The sequence below is a fragment of the Phalacrocorax carbo genome, chromosome 1 (genome assembly GCF_963921805.1).
Source record: "Phalacrocorax carbo chromosome 1, bPhaCar2.1, whole genome shotgun sequence".
Lineage (NCBI taxonomy): Eukaryota > Metazoa > Chordata > Aves > Suliformes > Phalacrocoracidae > Phalacrocorax > Phalacrocorax carbo.
In genome coordinates this window covers 207468812-207486724 of record NC_087513.1, presented here as the reverse complement: position 1 = coordinate 207486724, position 17913 = coordinate 207468812, and the positions used below count along the sequence as shown (strand labels likewise).

The following is a 17913-nucleotide window of genomic DNA, read 5'->3' as shown; positions in this document are numbered from 1 at the left end:
GCCCTAGAAGTAGTGAGGAAATTAGAAAATATTAGTCAACAGTTTCAGAAATTATAGTAAATATGTTAGGTCTGTGGGTTTACTGTGGTTTAAGCAGACTTTTTGTATGTCTTTTTCTAGAGCTTTTAATTGAGAATGTGGTATTAAAACATAAGATTAAAATGTATGTTTTGGCAAAATCAAACTGTTTAGTCAAATGTCAACTTTCTAAACTGAGCATTATGAAAAACAGACGACATTACAAATGCTGTGGATTGCGTCTCAGCATAAGCAGTGAAAAATATTTTTATTCTATTTGTGCTGTAGTCTCTGTGCTGCAGCTGTGAACAGATGATACAGTCAAAACCTTGTGTCCAGAAACATCAAACTTGAATGTCAAAAGTCAAGAGGGCACCTACTCTAATTTCCAGAAACATTAAGACTTGCGTATCCTACAGTGCTAAGAGCAGTTGAAGGCATTCGGGCAACATTATTTAGGCAGTTGAACATGAATTTCAATTTTAAACTCCAGCATTTGAAAATTTTGGCCTACCTGCTTATTCATTAGCATCAATTTCAAGTAAATGGTTTCTTCATAAAATAATGGGAGACTGGTCCAAATGCTTCAGTGTTGGTCTGAAAATCTCAAGATTCAACATTTATTGAACTGAAAGGAATTGGTAGGGAGAGTAAGTTAGTTAGTGCATGTCACTCCTTAATAAATTTACCAGGGTTTTTACCCTGTATCTACACTAGTAGGGGCAATAGGCTATAATAAGTTAGGGTCCCTGTTCGGTAAAGCTCAAATCATGTTTTGACATGAGTGGGAATTGTACTCAATATTCCACATTAAACATACTTAGTTCCTTCCTAGAACTGAAATCTAGTTGGGTGGGGGGTACCCCACAAACCACTCCCCAAACTTTAAAAGTTGCATATATTTGTCTTCTTTCACTCTCTCACAAGTATTTTAATGAAAATGAACCAACCCTGTCACTTGTCCTGTTTCACTGTACTGTTACAGAAGACACTTCATAATCCAGCAGATCAAGACTCTTTTGGATTCTTTTTCTATCTGTTTTCCCAACTGTTCAGTACAACTTAAGCCTTCCTGAAACCACCTTGTGGAACGCTTCGGCGCATAGCTGCAGCGAGGGCGATGTGGAGAGCAGGGCTTGGGGGTTCAGGAGTTTACCCTGAGTCGCACTCTTTTAACCCGAGTTCAGAATTTGACCAGCTGTGTCAAATAGGACACAACGTTAACACTCTGCTATTGAACTGGTGGCAACTTAAATGCTGCTGAATGATGAATCAGCTTTCTAGCTGTAGAAAAGAGTCCAAGTCACATATTGAATTAATTTACAGAGAGATAGCTGTTTATTTACTTTCAGTGCAGTTAATTTGTCACTTTTAAACTGACCAACTCTATTGGCTTATGCATCGTCTCTCCTGAAATTTGTGAAGGTAAGCAGGAGTGCGAAGTACAACAAATCAATAGTTTTGGCTGCTGCCCTAATGAAAAGAAGTCTGCAGTATCCATTATAATCATTGGGACATAAACTGGGCCAAATTCATCCTGGTGTGTGAGCAGGCTGGTCTCCAAGCAAGTCTGTGCTTCCAGCAACATTCTGCTCAAGTGCATCATTTTTATTCTTCTGTAATGTTCCGTCTTAATGGTGCCATCCCATGTGCTGAGTGAGATGTGCCGGTGCTCCCCAAGGCACATCAATACCAAGGAGGGGAAACAGTGCGGAGAGACCTGAGGAGGAGCTGGTCTGCGTGGTGGATCCACACTGCACCATGCTGCCACATGCCTCTTGGCTGGTAGCTTTGTTCTTGTTCCCCTATAGATGTATACAGGTGCATATAGGTGCATCTAACTCCACTGAACTTGACCTGGTTTATGGTATGTGTGCCACAACAGGCTGTCCTCCATTCAGGTCTGAACAATAGTTTGTGGTCAGCAAGCTTGTGAGTCTCCTCCGTATTGGCTAGTACGGATCTCTCTGCAGAGGGAATACATGCAGATCCTGGTGCTGTTCAGTTTATTAGAGATGTGCCATGGGGGTGCGCCTGGAATTTCCTTCCCACCGTGCTGCTTTTGCCTTGTGCCATAGAGAATCAGTTTTCAGGATTATTGTTGTGTTGATGTATTCACTGTGAAATACTGTAGTTCATATGTGGTACTAACCAGAAGCATAGTGACCGTTTGCCAGCTACAAGTATTTGCTGAAGTGAAATTTTACATGTATTTGGTCCCACAGTCTTGTGAATCACTTCCAAATTTGTCTCAGTGGGTTCACTTTCCTTTTCCAGGAGGCAGAGCCAGTACAAATTTGTAAATCAATAAAAACTCTCCTGAAGTAGAAGGCAGCAGTTCCTGACCTGCTCCAACTTCATCCCTGGTTTCCCACTAGTATCTTAGCTAGCAGAATAAATTTCTCATGGGTTTACAACTCAACTCATAGCTAAAAACCTGGTTTAAGACTTTTCTAGAGGTTTAAAAAAAAAAGGAACATTTTTTTATAGAGGACTCTTATTTGTTGATTCAAGCCTCAATGGAGATTGAGTTTGTCACCAGCCTAGGTGTACTGTTCAAACTCATTGATTTTCTATCTTCATTGGCCTGTTTATCGACTGTTAGTATAAATGTCACAAGCTTGCCATTTAAAATCCCTGCATTGAGGGACGTGTAATGCAATACTGCCATTTACGGATTCTTTTTTTTCTGTCTGTCTCTTGTTCAGAACCGCCTGTTTTGGTTTTGGTTTGTTATTTTTTTTTCCTCCCATTCCTCTCATTCTCTTGGGCTCCTGGGAGATGTAATCTGTATGATGAAATGTGGTCACCTACAGTCAGAACTAGTCACTGCAAGCTTTCCTTATAGTCAACAGGGAGAAATGGGCAATTGAGAAACATGATTCATTTTACCGTAAAGTAAGTATATGAAATAAGTTGGATTAATCGTGCTCTTAAAAATGTGCATTTTTCTCTGAACTATGAAATATCCTTGTATGACTAGCTCAGAGGTAGAGGTCTACACTAAATGCCTTGCTTTGGTCAGATGTTACCCACCCCTGTTAACTGTATACCAATTGTAAACAAGAATATATGCTGTCAGGTTCACATGCTAGATAAAATGTGTCGACTCCTCTCTACTGGTTTGATATTTTTTGCCTAATTTCAGGGAATTGTCTTTCAATATGAAGCCTGCACATAAATGTACTTCCCAAAATAAGAACTGAAAAGAAGGTTTTTAAGAGTCTATGAGAGTCGTGCAGCTAATATTTTACAATTTTTCATTTTCTGAGAACATAGTTCTGGGCCATGTTCAGCACTATGTTCTTTTCCACCTATAGAAAGTCATCAAGATCTGATGCTTTGACCTCACTTGTGGAAGTAGGTGCTTACCTTCCCCTTATGCAACTCAGGGGCTATGGAGAAGCTATGGAGAAGCCATTACTTCATCTCCAGTACTGCTTCGTACTGCTTCCCACCCAGTGTGTTTCTCTGTGCTCCGTGCCAGTCTGCTAACTGCAGTTCCTTAGAAGAGAATTGTGTAAAAAACCCCACTATATTTCCAGATTGCTGTTACACAAAATGAGCAGAGATCTGTTAAAGAGAGGACAGTGTCCTCTGAGTTTTCATCCTAGTGATGGCTGTGATAGATATAACTAGTCTTCTGGAAATGGTGTCTGTCAGAGGTCCTCCTCTGCCTTCATAAAACGCTGGATTTTCTCAGCTCTGGTATGTACACCCTCATAGTGCTGATACCACAGCACAATGGTGTATTTTGCCTGTCTCAAGAGCTGATGGTGACTCCAGCAAATGCATAAGGTTTTGTGAAACCACCTATCCTAGGTGACTAGTTGCCATCTAGCAGTACCTCTTTTCTGGGTGCAGTGGGGACTTGGACAACTAGCAAGACTTCCTGACTTCTCAAAAGGTGGAGTTAGATGAGATCGGTCTTAGCCTAAATGCTGACGTCTTCCTTCTCATTTCTTAATGATTTGGGTTCAGCTAAACAGCATTTTTGACTCAAGCTCCACTTTTTAATCTGGCATGTGTTTCTACTCTGTTCACAGTTGACGTAACAGCCTGGCATGCATAGAGTTTCTGTATTTACCCCAACTCTACCTGTGGATGTACTAGTAATAGCAAGTGAACACAATGAGTTCTAGAGGAGCAGAGAAAGTAGACACTTTCAGCATCTTCTGCTGCTGAGACTTTGTAGGCTTGAATGGAATTAGTGTGGCAGTGTCCCAGGATGCAAGGAATGACTACCTCCACTGCATAGGTGGGAAAACTGAAGCAATAAGTCTTTTTCTGTGTCCTGGTTTTGGCTGGGATAGAGTTAATTTTCTTCCTAGTAGATGGTACAGTGCTGTGTTTTGGATTTAGGTTGAGAATAATGTTGATGACACACTGATGTTTTAGTTGTTGCTCAGCAGTGTTTACACTAAGTAAAGGACTTTTCAGCTTCTCGTGCTTTGCAGAAGAAGCTGGGAGGGGAGGGGGCACAGCCAAGACAGCTGATGCAAACTGGCCAAAGGGATATTCCATACCATATGAGGTCATGCTCAGTATATAAGAAGGGGGGGAGTTGGCCAGGGGGCAGTGATTGCTGCTCAGGACTGGCTGGGCATCGGTCAGCTCGTGGTGAGCAATTGCATTGTGCATCACTTATTTGATATATTATTTTATCATCATTATTATTATTATTATTTTCCCTTCCTTTTCAGTCCTATTAAACTGTCTTTATCTCAACCCATGAGTTTTACTTTTTTTTTCCTGAGTCTCTTCCCCATCCCACCAGGTCGGGGGGAGGGTGAGTGAGCGGTTGTGTGATGTTTAGCTGCCTGCCGGGTTAAACCACAACATTCTGCTTCTCAGGAAAGCATTGAAACATCTTCTTAAGTCCCATCGAAATTGAACACAGAGATAAAATAGTGGTATTAATGAAATGCGTAGGGGATCTTTAATGTTCTTGCGAAGCCCATAAGCATGGACTTAAGCAACACTTGCAAAACTTACTAACCTCATTTCCTAAGGTTATTCAGGAGTCTGAGTCTCCTCATTTTCATTGGAACTTTTAATTTAGGCATTAGCTGGCACTAATTTTAACCCCTGTAGAGGCCCCCTGATAAGAACATGAGCTTGAGACGACCCTGTTAACTTCTTATCTTTAGGTGTTTTCAGCCCTGAAATTCAAATGAATAAGCCAAGCCTGTCTTTCATGGTGCTAAAATCTTAAGGATACTGTTAAATGGCAGTGGAGTGCAAATGATTACAGACTCCATGGATTTATTTATGGTGCCAAGGATAGCAGTCAGATCTCCTGATACCTTTTAAGGTACGTCATCAGTGATAGAAATTCCTGACAAACTGTGGCTGGAGTCTAAAAAGAAGCCACTTGGTGTTGGAAAATGCTAATCATTACTTCAAACGATTAATAATGGAAACTAGAAACACCAGATGATATAGTTTACAATATAACAGACCTGCCTGCACTGTTATATCTCTCTGGAAGACAGGAATAAATTTGTTGCTTCAGACCCTCTGCATCTCATTGCCGTCTTTTAAAATAGTTTTCAGTTATTGTGTACGCAAGTTGAAGGATACTTTCATTTGTTACAATTTGAGTGGTCTGATAAGTATTTATGTGGGACCATTACTAGCATTTTCTTGAAACAAAATCAAGTAAAAATTAAAGTAGTTTGAGATACGTAATATTTTCCCATTGCTTGTTTAATTTTAGGAGCTAGTGGGTAAATCTGGGCAGACTCACTTGAGGAATTGAATTCATTGTAGAGTTTTGAGGCATTAGTCTTATATATGTTCTTCATTTTCCTGGTGAGTGTAGGCAAATTTCATTGCCCAGAGCTAGTATTTCAGAGCCACTTAATTATCTCAGGCTTCTAAAACCAGTTTTGAAAGTAACTTCAGGCTGTGCAGCAAGAGAAATGGCAGTGGATGTTGCTGGGAGGTGGCTCAGGAAAGGGGGATGCTCATGGTGGAGGCACTTGCAGCCGCCATCGGGACTGGAGATTGTCGGTCCTCAGCCCGGCCGCGATGGCTCTCCTGATCAGTGTCTTTGGGAAGGCGCATGCCAGACAGATCACAGAGCACAGTCCGGGCCAAAATCTGGCCTGTCATCCTGTACGTGTCAGGCATGCATAAAGTATTCCTGGGAACAGCTATTTCTGAGTCTGCGGTACTGCGTTATCGCTGTTCTGTGAGTTATCTCTGGAAGCTTTTAATAGTGCAAGCTTTCCTTCATTTATGATTTTCAATTTTAGGAAAGTAATTGTTAACATTTTTCTTTTTCTTTAAAATTAGTTGGTTTTTTTAAATAAATTCTGGTTCTATGTGTTTATAATTTCCCTGTCATTTGTAGCTGTAAATTAGTAAAGGAACAAGGCTTGTCTTGGTTTCACTAGAGTGAATTTTTTTAAGTTTTTATTTAATAATATGAACCATAAAACAATGCATCATCTTCTGAAAATATTTACCCTAAAGGGCCCTTAGTGTCATTCTGACATGTTTGAAAGTTTCCTAAGTGAGGCCAGTCATGCAGAATTGTTCCATTCAGGCTGTTTATCTCTCTTGGCTTTATACCCCATAAACCAGCTCATGATATATGACTTTTACAGCTAGCTGTAATTTGCATGTTTTCCTTCTTTGGAAAATGTTTAGAGAATCTCCTTTATTATTCAGGATGCTCCTGGTAATAGGACATTTCATCTCAATTTCTGAGTAATTTATGTATTAATAAAGAAAAGTGCAGTTTGTATTTCCTCCTAGCTGTTACCTTTATCACGCTTGAGATTTGTTTCCAAGAGCGTTTTGTACTATCGTGTGTTCTGTTATTCTCCCTTAGCACGTAAGCCCAGAAATGACACCTGTGTCATCCTGTGCTTCTGCAGAAAGCTTATGCCCAAAGTGCCAGTGATGAGACCAAGTCACAAGGTAGCCAGTTAGCTGAGACTGGAGGAAAATTGGCTTCCAGTGTGCGGTGATCAGTCTGAGCTTCTGAGCATCAGCTTTATCCTGGCATCACTTCAGACCAGAAACTGCCTTCCTATGTGAGCAGTTCGTGATAGTTCAGAGGAAACTGGAGAAAAATCCATTTTAGCTCTTCCAAGGCACCAATGGAAGCCCAGGGGCATTGAGAAACGATGCTGTTAATGCAAAACTGCCAGCTTGGTTGGCCTCGATGATCTTAAGGGTCTTTTCCAACCTTAACGATTCTATGATTCTATGTGGAGGGCAATGCGAGCAGTCCTGTCCTCCTGGGACATACAGAGGGAGGATATTTCAATCGTGTCTAAGATTATGTGGAGCCACTTTGGTGTACTGCCTAATCCTTTCCTGAAACAAGTCCAAGAGAGAGGAATGTCCAGTGGCCAATAAAATTGAGGACACATCCTGCCATCTGACCCATGCAGTGGGTTTTGTGGCTTTTTTTAGGGAGCAGTAGAACTGGAGAGAGTTGGTCATGGGGCTGGCTTGGAGTAGAGACAGCTGGTAACATAGGACTATCGAAAATATAAGTCCATGTATCTCTTTTCCCTGCTTCAGTACATGTGCAGGCTCCAGGGCTTACTTGGAGGCTGCATTAAAGGGTGCTTTTTACAAAGCTGTTTGCAGCTCAAGGGCTACAACTAATGGCAAATCAGGCACTTGCTTGGGAAGCTCTTCCAGTCTTTCATTGCTCCCATTGCTAAAAAAATGTATCATATTCTAAGGCTGTTCTGCTAATGTGGTATTCAAGTTTTGGACCTTGTTAGGTCTTTCTCAGCAAGGTAAAAAGAACATATGAAAAGAAGTCCTTTTGCTGTCAGATCTCTTTCCCTTTGTACGTACATGTTTACCTGAATAGATGCTGGGAGATGAGCTTCTATAGCTCACAGAACAGATTCTTCTAATCTGTAGTCTGCTGTTTAATGTAAACATATTTATTACATTTTATACACTTATGGTGTCTTATTAGCATTGAAGTGTTGCCAGTAAAAAATAACTGAGAGAAAGCCAAACTGAGTGCATGTGGGGAGGGAGTTTTCATTGCAGTTGATTTGAATTAGGCATTCACACTAATAAATTTTTACGTTTCTCAGAGTTATGTTGTCCACTGGTGTCAACCTGATCATTTTGCCAGTGCCTGACAAAAAAGAGATAGTTCCATTTAGTTGTGGTTAGGAGTTTGTCACATCCTTCCGTTTGTCTGGGGATGTGTTGAGGACAGCTCTGCAGGCTCTGTGCCTCCAGTGTTTTGCAGAGTGCGGGGCAGGGACATGGGGTGGGAAGCTGCATGATCTCTCACTGATGGCTGGGCCCTGGGCAGCCCTCCCTGGCACCATAATTAGGTGACATGGGCATTAGGTTGGACACATAACATGGGGCAGTGTTCATCTCATACAGATTTGCTCCCCTGGTTTAACATCTCATGTAGGTTGGACATGAACGTGTCAGTCAGCCAAGGAGAGACGAGTCCTACTCCAGGTGGTGAAATGTGGTCAGGTGGGTCCTGCCCATGGTACCTGCCCTCTGCTTGGGCAAGTCCTGCTGTGGTGTACTCTGGGAGTGGGAAGCGTGTGAAGATATAGGACTGTGTTTAGCTTCCTCTGTGCCCTTTGCGTCAGGGGAATGGGAAAGAAAACGGGGAGCATGGATCTGCAGAAAGCTGCACTAACCTCCAGCACATCCCCCCATCTAAATGCCTGGGGACATGAGAATGTGCTGCAGAGCTTACGTGCCCCTCCATTTAGACACACATGTTGGTTTTTTGCTCTTGGGTGTCTGTACCATGACCTGTAGACAGTAAACACACCGGCTACGTATCCAGCTACACCTCAGCTTTGCAGCTGTTCCCCACTAGTGACAGTCTGGTTACTTCTACCACCCTCTTGAGGGAGGCAGCCTGGAGCTGCTTCTCTTAGGAAATACTTTTCAGTTACTTTGATATTTTCATCTTGGAGCTGAGCAAAATGTACTCACTGTACATGTGCAAGTGACAGTTCTCCGAGGCGACAGACTGGAGAGGTGTGTAGCTCTGGGGCTAAGGAGATGCTGGGGTTTGGGTCTGGCTTGAGCTAAGCTGCAGTTTCTGCCAGTGAAAGTCAGTTTTTAGTTACAAACCTGAGCTCATGGCTGTTAGCACTGATGAATAATCATCCTAGCAACTATAAGGAATGAAATTAAACTTTCCTGTTTTAATTTATGTCAGGACTAATTATGAAGAAGTGTTTACATTGGCCTGAGAGTAATCGGATTGTATGTGGTTTCAATAGCTCTCCACTTTCACAGTGTGACAGCTAGATCTGCCCATCTTTCACAGTTGAAGCCTTTGCTTTTTCAGTTTTACTAAGATTTGCATAGCAAATTCATTTCTGATTCTAGATCATTGCAGCCCATAATGAATTATATGCATAAATATTTGGGGATTTGTCCTCTTCATTTGAAACTTTTACTGAGAATTCATGTTCTGGAAATACAACTCTACACATAAGTTATTAAAAATAGTTTTGCTTCTCACCACTGGTTCAGTTTATAAGGTAAAGATCTTGGAAAAAGAAAAAAATGAAACCCTAACTGTGAATCTGCTGAATTTTTAATAACTTTTTTTTTTCCCCAAAAGCTTCATTATTATGAGAGAATAACTATGGGATTTAATTAAATTTACCATAATACCTCACAGTCCCAGAACACCTTTCATCTAAAGTACACAAATTATTTTTCACATTTTAATGAAGGAAGGTCTTTGATGTACAGCATTTATGTAGTTTCCCATTTTACTGCAAGGGTGAGAGGTGCAGATAAATTAATAGTTTGATTCTTTTTCTTTGGGCCAGGTGTGTGGGGGGGTGACAGTGTAGAAATTCATTAAAAACGGTGAGAACTTGAGGCGTTCCGCATCTCTGTGTTGAAACTGTACTTGGCCATAGCATACAGTGGTGGATGGGACAGATTTTTCCGACTCCCAGCATGTCTTTTCATGTGAGACCACCCTTCTTATGCTATGCAGGATCTTGTAGCTGTTTTTAAAAGGACTGGAGTTTATTGTTTTTTCTTGAGGTGGTCTTTAAGGATGAATTGGTTGGTGCTGCACTACTTCTATTGGCTATATTAGGTGGGGTTTATTACCTTGCCTTAATTATCATTAAGCAGTAACTCTTAGGTGATGGCAGATTGCAGTCCAAGCCATCAGCAGCGATTAACGTAGCTTCCTCTGGGATGATAACCTTATATTTTGCTGTTGTGGGGAGAGCCCTGAAGAGCAGCCAGCACCAGCAGCGTGACCCGATCCAGGGACAGCCAGAGACCTGGGCTGTCTGCAGCGGCTCTCAGGGCTGCTGGCACCCAGAAGGGGATCGGAGCAAAATCTCACTGGGGCTTTGGGTCTGATTCTTCTGGGTGGCGCTGGGTAGGCTGCGGGTCCTTCCCAGGGGCGGGGCAGCCTCCCTCACTTTAACCTTCCCCAGCACTGCTCTTCAGAGACAGCCACCTCATCCTTCTCCTTAAGGAAATCCTGAATAGAGCCGATTCAGCCCACGTGAGCTACTTCCATTAGAAGCCTCACAAACTTTTAACGTGTGATGTTTTTTCTTCCACAGTACCGGGATGGAAAAGTGTGTTCTGTGCCTTCAGTATCTACATGGAGATCAAATTAATGGTGTGTCTTCATCTCCGAGTAGTTACATCAGCCATTTGCTAATGAGATGAGGTGCCTTTTGCAAGCGTGTGGCTCCTTTGCATCCTAGTGTGGCTCTAGCTTTAATGAGATATCTTCCTTTTAGGAACAGGTAGTTCAGTGCGGGCAGCAAGCTGCTTCTGAGGTATAAAACATACTTCTGGAGAAAGGCAAAATACTCAAAAAGGAAACTGCCTGTGGTGACGTTTGGAGAGGAGATGGGGACTGTTTATGAGCAGGAACAGGACTGGCATTTAGCTGTGCTGGCTGAAGGGTAAATGGCAAATCTTTCTAATAAATGTGACCTAATGAACTTAGGACTGCTGACTCTAGAGTTTTGCTCTTCATCAATTCTTTGTCAAACCCATTTCTGCTTCCCTCTAAAGATGGAAGGTAATATCTAAATTATGTCTGAATTATCTGAACTATAAAGATTGAATTCGTTGATGCTGGAAGTGGAACAAAAGTGTTCTACTGGTGGCTGGCTATAGCCACTGCTGCAATGCGAAGTGCTGAGCTCCTGTATTGTTAGGAGCGCAGCAGGGTTCATATTGTCTTTGTGTAAACATAACAGTAGTTGAAACTTTTTGTGTACATTTCAGCTCTTTCATGGGGTTTTCCTTTAATTACCTAGTCTTTCATAATGAACATTAATTTGTCACTGGCAAAGATAAAATTTAGCTAATTATCAGAAAATCTGTTTTTTCTTCTCTGTGCCCACAAATTAAAAGTCCTCTGTTAGCATTTGGAAGCTTTGTCTAGATGTTGAATGTGGTCAGAAATAACCGTGTGGTCACAGGGAGGGTAACCATGCTGCTTTACGCTGTCAGTCATAATCCAGTCCACTTTGACAAGGCGGCTTTGGCTCCTGGAAAGTCCCTGGAGGGGATGGGAATCTCTGGCAAAGGATCCCCTTCCCCAGGTCACCTAGGTCCAGGAGATACCACCTTCCCCAGCATGATTCCTGAAGGGCTGGTCAGCACATTAAACAGCTTTTTCTGAATTAACTTTAATTGCTTGTGAAAAATCCCATCTTTGCAGTAAAATAAGGCTGTGATTCCCAGCTCCCTTTAACCTGTTCTGACTGTGACAGTCAGCCCATTCCTGGTCCTGACTGCTGCTTCCCACCACCTCCCTGCAGTGGCTGTTTTCTCACGTAGCCATTCGGTGAGCCAGTTCAAGAGGGCAACCAGAGGAGGACTCAGCTGTTTTGGAGAGAAGTGAGAGGATCAGTTCCCTGATTGGATTTATGGGCCCTGCAAACACTAGGCATTTTGGTGGAGATAGGGAAGGGAGATGAGGTATAGAGTTAAGGGTTGAGTTGTCCTTTTGATGCTTGTGTGATCTTATGCTGGATTAATGTGACTGTGACCCCATGGGTTTGAAAGCATCCACACAAGGAGTTGCACTGCTATAGTTCATGTCATTAAAATTCGTACTGAGTCATTTATAGGTGTTTACAACTTGTTCATGTAGGAAATTTGTGACTCCCTGTTTTGTAGAGGTTGCTTAGTGAAAAGTCGCCCTGATAAACCAGAAGTGATTTTAGCAGGATGGAGGAATGGCTTGGAAGTAACACAGGGTGAGAACTGCTGCTTTGTCCTGTCCTTGGTGTGGAAGCAGCAGCTGTGATGGAGCGAGCAGGATTGCTAACACAGGCATTCAGTGTGTTAGCTGATTAGGACGCTTATTTGCTGTGTGGTGTTTATGGTGTGGTCCCCTGAGCCTCAAGCTGAAATCACAAGTCAGAGCAACTATCAGATAGATAAAGCTGCTTACTATATGTTACAGAGAGAGTTAAAATCCCTCTGGCAGTGTGACTAACCTTTTCATGCCTCACTTTACCTGTCTGTGCAATAAGTCTAATGATCATCAGATTGTCAGAGACATTTTTGTTCCAATTGTGAGTCTCGCATGATTAATGGCTTTAAAAAGCTATGAGTGATTTCGATGGAAATGTATCAAAATGCATTGCAGTGGTTGTATGTAATACAGTCATTTGGTATTTGGAGTTGGAGGGTGTTAAAGGAGAAGTCCATTCAGGGGTCACTTCTTTCCCATTCTAATCTCCAAGGAGAACTGTAGCATCACGGTGACCTATTTAAGCTAGTATATTTATTCCAAATAATTAGCTATAGAAATGTTATACTGACTTCACTGGACATACCCAACAGCCATGTGCTCAGGTCGCCCGATTGTTTCTTTCAGCCTTCTGAGGCTGAATGATGCTCCGAAACCTGGCTTACTGCAGTGCTGGGTGGAAACAACACAGAAAATAAATTTCAGGACTAAATGAGACAAATCTATACTGTTGCTGCCTGTCTGCCACAACTGCCCTGCCCCCGTTTGGCCTGGGCAAGGGACTGGCTGTAGCTCCATGCTGCAGCAAGGCCTATGATTTATCATTTTAAAGGGGAAAAAAATGCAGCTATGGTATTTTTTTTTAGCCGTTCTTGACAGTTGCGGAGCTTATGGTCAGAGGTGGAAAGGGCTGTTGGATGTTCCCCTCAGTAAAACATTCCTTGAAAGAAATAATGGGAGACCATTTTGGTGGACTCGGGAGTTTTTGGAGGAGTTGTGCTCCTGCCTCTCGAGCACTGTGCGAAAAAGCCACTTGGGTGTTCCTGAGCTGGATAATACTTTCTGTGATACCATAAATAACTGATCAGGGCTATGGGGTGAGATGGGGCTCTGCTACTAACCACAACCAGAGGCTTTGTGCTGGGGTATCCCCTGGGCAGAGGGAGGACCTCCAGCCCTGTGCAGCTGGCAGCGTGCTTGAGCTGTGAGCTGCTCACCAGCAGCGCTGGCTGCCCCTGGCTGCAGGGCAGCCGGCAGCAGAGCACACCCAGAACGCGCTGCCTCTGTCTCCATGCGGTGGTTTGATGCACGCAACGTGAGCGTAGCAAGGTGGGAAGGCTGTAGGCAAGGGCGCGGCACACCAGGAGCTCAGGTGATGCTTCTCCCTTCATTTACCTTAATGAATAGTCTCGGCAGCTACTAGCTAACCTGCCTGAGTAATTGCTATGTCAGCAAGGAGCCCCGCCATGATGTCCTTGTTTTAAATCCAGTACAAGGCTCACCAGAAAGGTGACAGGAATTAATCTGAGCAACTAATTCCCATTTTTGGGCTTGGGGCCAGGCGGTTCAAGGCAGCACGCAGAAGCTGGGGAAACAGATTAATGCTGCCTGCAGCACGTGATATTTTGGCTCAGAAATGTGCTAAAGGAACGCATCTAACATGGCTTCACTGCCTTGCCAAAATGTTTGCTGTGTTATGTGGCATAAAAGATGGTAGTAGTTCTTTTAGGGAAGGATGCTCTGCCGTCTTGTATTCCTCCCATTTTTCTACTCCGTTTTAATAACCATATTGTTTTCTACCCCACAATCAGAGCTGCAGACCTCTCTTTTCTTTAATGTGATGCTTGACATTCTCTGGTTTTGTTGGATTTTATTTTTTTTTACTTTTGTGTGTGGAAATATCTTCCTTCCCACTACAGTCTAAATTTCAAGCTACTCCCCATCAAACTCCCTGTTGTCTCCACACCGCAGTACTTTAATTTCAGAACAGCTTCTCTTTTTTTTTTCTTTTTTTTTTTTTTTTTTTGTTTTTAAGGACAGAGCTGGTAATCTTCCTAAAGATTTTAGGAATCTGTTGCTTGTCCTGGCTGGGAATAATCGCATGTGCCGGTGTCACAGCCTGACCTGGCTGTGCAGGGTTAGGGCTCAGTAGTGCAGAAGAGTTGTTCTTATTTAATGGAAGTGCCTAAGGACAAGCAAACACAAAGATTAGTGATGCTACAGCCTTGGTTGAGTTGCTTGATGTCACTGAAGTTAATTTGTTTATTGAATTATGTGTTCTAAAGATGTGTAAGCCTTGGGATGGAAGATATAACAAAGACTTAAAAAAATTATTAAACTACAGAGCAATAAAATGCTTTTCCCTGTCCCTAATCATTCATATATTGTCCTCTTTTTTTGTGCAAATGGTTTTGTGTTTCTAATCAGCTGGTAAGGAAGTTGGTCTCTAGGTAGTGATATTGCTAATGGTGATAAGCAAAGGCAATATGGGGAGGGAATGCACACTGAAAGTAATGTTCCCTGGTCCTTGTCACCAGCCTCCGTTTTGACTTTTTCATTTGTGGTGGCGGTGAGCGATGTTAAAGGTGTCTCCTGGGCAACATACTGCCTGTGTGGTGTGATTTATGGACCGCTATTTCAGAGAAGCTGCAATATTCTGCTTCCTTCTGAATACAGCTTTGAAAACATGCAGAAGTTGGGAAAATATGATATGTCTTTTAAAAACAAGATTCACGAACAGATGTATAGATCTATTCTGTGGCCATGCAGATGGACAGAAAATGTTTAGTTGTCATGGCAGCAAAATGTACAGTATCACAGATGAAAAAGAAATATATACATAAAAAAAGTACTGTCTTGCTAGATGTTATGCCATGGCAGCAGCTGCTGAATTTGAGTTTTACTGCCCTGAAACTTCGACCCAAAATCCTCTAGACCACGTTTCCTGTCAGCGGCAATATCTGCGTCCTGTAACCTTCCTGCGATTTGCCTTCAGAACTCTTCACCTTGGGAGGCATAGGCATTTTCATCTCTAGTTATTTATTTAGATACAGTTTCTCTCTTGAATGGGAACTGGGCAGTAAGCAGTAGGTGGATATCTCTGTTCTCATGAAGAAACTCCTAGATGAATTAACCTTTCTATTTTGTTGTTAACTGAGATTTCCATATTGCTGAGCGTGATGAGTTACACCTTGATGTTAGGGTGGAATAGGAACCATTTAGTCTGTAGTCAAAATTCCCGAATGTCTGTATATAAAAGGAGCAGACCTATCTACGTGTTTAGACCAAAATAAAACAAACACAGTATCCTTTATATTAGGTACTTTTTGCTAGATAATATTGACAATATTTTTTAAGTAAGTCTCACATTTTGCTATCTTGATTTTTATTGTCCCCACTGCAGATATTTGGAAACAAAACTACAAAACTTCTTTGTGGCTGTTAATTTCCCTTTCTGGTCTCCTAGGAATGGCAGAGCAGCTGTAGGTTACTACACTGCATGGCCGTGTTTTAACTCTCCCTTCAGTTCCTTAATTAAACTTACAAAAATAGTGTAGCATATTTGTATTATTCATCAGGATATTCTGCTCTGAGAAAAAGAGTCCATGAAAATTAAATTAGACAATTCAGAAGACTGTGTTGTGGTGATGGTGGTTGGGAAGGTGTGGGGTCCCTTGCCCGCCAGCACAGGGTCGGGTCACGTGGAGCACCTGCAGCCCTGAGGGCTCAGACCCTGGCAGTGGTGGACCTTGAGGACGGCCTTGGTCTCTCCGTAACTTCCAAAATGGGTGTACAAGCACCCATGGGGTCTGCACCCCTGCCGGTGCAGGGTGCTGCTGTTTCACCTGGGGAATAAGTACAAGGTATGTGCTAATATCAGCGGGAATTATGATACTTGCCAATGGGCTCATGAAGGGATAGTAGCAATTAAGTAATTGTCTGTAGTAAAGTCAGAGCCAACATCAGAATTGCTTCTACTGCCATGTCTTGCTGGATGGTTTTAAACTGATTTTTAAACTGTTTTCCAAAAAAAGAGAAGTGAGAGTTTTATGTTCCACCTGACTTTACCTTTGGTTGCTGGTACCAGTTATCTGCTGTGTGGGTTTCGTGTAATATCGCGAATGTTTAGGGTGCATCCTCTTGGTTACTGCAAATGAGGTGTAGCCACCTCCATTTAAATGACTTTTTTTTTTTTTTTTCTTAGCTGCTTGAAGCAGTTTTTCATTTTTGGAATAAATAAACAGTGCCAGGCTCTCTGAAGGTCAAAACAGTTTACAGAGCTCTTCCCTGCTTGGCTTTTGTTTTCTCAAAAAAGGAAAAAATTAAACTGGGATTTCTGGGATTTTAGGATTAGTTAATGTATTTACCCAGCCTTTAAAAGGTAATTTTCATGGGATAGAGAGATCTTGTTTACAATGTGTATAAAAAGATTAAAAGGAATTAATTTAATTGTGTAAGACTATTAAGTAATCTCCTGCCTTCTGCTGTGAACCTATCATACCTTCAGCTGTGTTACACTTTCTATTTCTACTTCTTCTTAATCTTCAATTAACTAGAAAGCTTTCTCCCATTTTTTTAATTCTGTCTCTTATTCCCTTCCAAAGCCTTCTCTAGCAAAAGCATACATACTGGTGTGTCCTCTCCACCTGTCTATGTCATGGGGTTTCTTATTGTCCCTGCCACCAGCATGGGGCCCTGATTCAGCTAAGTGCTTTTAACCCAATGAAGCCAGTGGGATTTAAATATCTGTCTGAGTGTTTTGGAATGGGATTAGCTTTACTGAACTCAGCCCTTTATGAAAGCAACGATTCAGTGTGTGCAGCGCCATGTAGATGGAGAGCTGAGCCTGAGAGAAGATGCTACCGAGAGGAAAGACATGCTCACAGTCATCTTTCAATCACTGAATATTGAGGAGCCTTCTGTCCATATGGTTTAGGCTTTTAAATTCCTCTGTAAACCCAAATGTCTATTGCCAGAGTTCAAATCCAGTGAACCAGTCACAGGACTGGCCGGTCTTGCTGGGTCCATCTTCTCCTCTTCACCAGCACGATCTTGTTCATACTTAAGGAAGAGAAGTGACTGAGCACGGAGGCAAAAGTCAACAGCCAACCTTGCCTTGATGTAAATATCAATGTTTTAATTTACATCACCTAGCAAGAAAATGTGCTTACTGAGGATGATTTCTCTTTCCCACATCATGTTCTCTCCCTTTCACAGCTGCTGTTTGTTTCCTCTCTTTCCTTTGCACGATCCTTAGGTGTTTATTGCTTGTATACAAGGGGCCAGCACTGTGATGTCTTCTGCCTTTACTCACAAAACAAGACCAATAAATCTTTGTGTTGAATTGCTGCCAGACCCTTGCATTGTCTCTTGCAATGGTCTCTTTCTGTCTTCTCCTAATGACTGCAGGCTTTTCTTTCCAGGGGTGGCAGATGGAGTCGTAGTTCCCTCTGAAAGGGTCTCACCCTACATGGACCCAGAGCATCCTCTTTCTTTTATTAACCTCAGCCTTATTGTGCTGCTGCTGCTCTTCAGAGTAGCCCACGTAATGAAGGAGCACAAGTGCCGCTGAAAGCCAGATTTCCTAAATTTTATTTTTGTAGGTTTTAAAATCCAACCTTGTTTCTACATGGGTAGTAAAGCAAAGAATGCCAACGTTCTCA

At 42.2% G+C, this 17913-nt stretch overlaps 1 protein-coding gene across 1 annotated transcript in view; it reads left to right on the top strand.

Annotated features, from left to right (window-relative positions):
* Positions 1–17913, top strand: part of FAT3 (FAT atypical cadherin 3) — a 432050-nt gene that overhangs the window by 96598 nt on the left and 317539 nt on the right. The window lies entirely within an intron of this gene.